The 2587-nt window shown below is 38.8% G+C and overlaps 1 pseudogene; it reads right to left on the bottom strand.

Annotated features, from left to right (window-relative positions):
* Positions 1 to 1980: 1980 nt before the first annotated feature.
* Positions 1981 to 2094, bottom strand: LOC111735319 (annotated as a pseudogene).
* Between the last annotated feature and the right edge of the window lie 493 nt (positions 2095 to 2587).

The following is a 2587-nucleotide window of genomic DNA, read 5'->3' as shown; positions in this document are numbered from 1 at the left end:
GCCTTATAAGCATAAACTCAGGTGTGATGAAAGGGCTCATCCTAAATATCAAAAGACACTCATCATTTAGGAAATTCCAAGGGTTTTAAGAGCTTTTTGGCCAGGAACTGGACACTAAGATCGAATATATTTTTGTATTATATCACAGCAAGAAAAAAGTATAAGAGCTGACTAACTCTCTGACTGTGAACCAGACACTGAAAGGTGTGCTGGATCCAGACTGAGGAATCCTGACCACCAGTTTGTTCCTTGTATTGTCCGTTATATACATATAGACCAAGCCAGTGGTCTGCAGATCTACCAGAACTGCCTCTTGATGCCACATCAACATCCTACCAAAGACAGTACCATTCTGTGCTTTTCTTTCTTGGGTTCAGCTTCTAACCAGTTATGTACTGCTGTACCTCACAACCATGAGCATGAAATGCTCACTTGCACTGATTCCCACAACTGAGGTGCGAGGGGATCTATCTATCTTGGGTTCCACAATGACAAAGACAATCAACGTGCTGACCTGGGTAGCCTACCCTCTTCCATGGCTCTGTGTGTGTGTCCCTCCAGAAGATGTGGCTAGTCAAGAGTTTTTCTCCATCTAGAAACCCTGATAAACTTCTTCAGATAATAACTGATGACAGATGCTGCCTTAGGCTGACACTTTGGGAAAGCTGCATGCTACTTGCACCATCAACATCCTACTAAAGATAGTAGGGACTAGCCACTCGGGGAAGTTTCAGGGTTCTAATAGCCTCTACTGCAAGGAAATGAGGCCCTAGCAGAAAGGCGCTGACATAATGACAAGCATGGCTTAACTGTGGCCAGAGCATGCCTTTTAGCATGTGTACGCTTATGCAAGTAGCACATGTGCAAATGGACACATGATCAACAAAATCACAGTTGTACCATCAAAGAGTTAACAAATGGTATGAATGCCTTCTCACTGTACTAAATTTAAACGATATAGAAGTATCTGAAACAAAAAGCATCCCTTTATTCTTCTTCCCATTGCACTATTAAAGGACTGGTGTTCTTCTAGTCCTTTAAGAAGAATTTATATACATATGCAAATATATATATTTATTTAAACAGAAGCAGAAAACAATAATACCATTTTGCCTTAGTGTTCTTTCCGCATATGTATATGCAGGTCTTCCTCATCCTTTGGAATGGCCACACGGTATTCCATTGCCTAGACAGACCAATGAATATCCTTCTATAACCATCAACACTCTTGTGATTAATGTAAAGATGCTGACTCTTACATAAGAAATCCCAAATTTTAATTTGGTTACCAGACCTGAATGGCTTAATTAGACCTAAGAATCCAACAGATAAGATACAACCTGAAAGATAAACCACAATGCTGTCTTCTGCAGTTCTGAAGCTGTCACCTTTAAGTGACACAGAAATCATGGGATATCCTGGAGAAATACCCAGATCTTTGACATGTACCCTTATTAATGACTTTGATAACACTGAAGTTGAAATTGTTGGGAGGCCCTGCTACACCAGTTGCTTTGCACTGGTTGAGTCTTTGGGGTCTACAAAACATTCTGTTTTCTAACTATGGATAAGCAGCTGCAGTATGAAATATAGGATTCACTGGCAGGTGCATATGAAGACTTCTGTCACCAGCCTAAGATGTTCTGTCTTCAGAAAGTTACTGGAGCAGAGTACTTCCAAAGGCATTACTAACAATGATGCCCAGGTTAACGTCTCATTGCACAATCCAACAAGAAAAACCAATTAAAGCTTCACAGCCTACTGGACACTGACACAAAGTGTTCTTCCCAATGACCGAGATATAGTAGCCATCAGCCTTGTAACATCTATAGAATTGTTTTAGAAGTCACACCCATATATATTTGGCTCGCACAGTCTTTAGGCCTTCTCAATAGCATTTCATATCCTATTAACTATTCTATTAAAGTATTCTAGTTGCCCTTTTTTCTAATAAACTTAATTATTATTATTTTTTTTTAACGCCTACAGCACCCAGTCTTCCTATGTGGTCTCCCATCCAAGTACTAACCAGGACCGTCCCTGCTTAGCTTCCAAGATCAGATGGGATCGGGCTTTTTCAGGTTGGCCGTAGACATAAACTTAATTTTAGAACAGTTTTTTTTTGGCGCCTAAGGATAAAAAACTTTATTCAGCATCAAGGTATTTAGAAATGATCCATATGCAGTAAATACAAACTCAGTTACAGAATTATATCCTAGCTATCACCAGATACTCTATTACCAATGCTTAATTAAAAATAAAACATGATTTGCCACATTAAAAGGCTAGAAGTGAAATATGACAATTTAAACCAGCAGATATAAATGCAACACCTATGTGTATTAAATACACACACACACACACACACACACACACACACACACACCAAATATTGGAAAACTCAAACACTGAGGAAGAGCTCTCTGGCTTAAGCACACCTCACCTGAAATCCAACAATGAAGCCAATTGTGATTTGTTTTTTAGCAATTTTTTTTTAGCAATTTATGAATGCTGGATAAATTCAGTGACAAAAAGGGCACTTTTTCGCTAAATCTACAAAATAAACTGGTTTTCTGAAAACATTTAG

The sequence above is a fragment of the Pteropus vampyrus genome, unplaced genomic scaffold (assembly GCF_000151845.1).
Source record: "Pteropus vampyrus isolate Shadow unplaced genomic scaffold, Pvam_2.0 Scaffold23089, whole genome shotgun sequence".
Taxonomy (NCBI): domain Eukaryota; kingdom Metazoa; phylum Chordata; class Mammalia; order Chiroptera; family Pteropodidae; genus Pteropus; species Pteropus vampyrus.
Note: the sequence above shows the minus strand (reverse complement) of the source record. Positions and strands in the feature narration are given on the sequence as shown.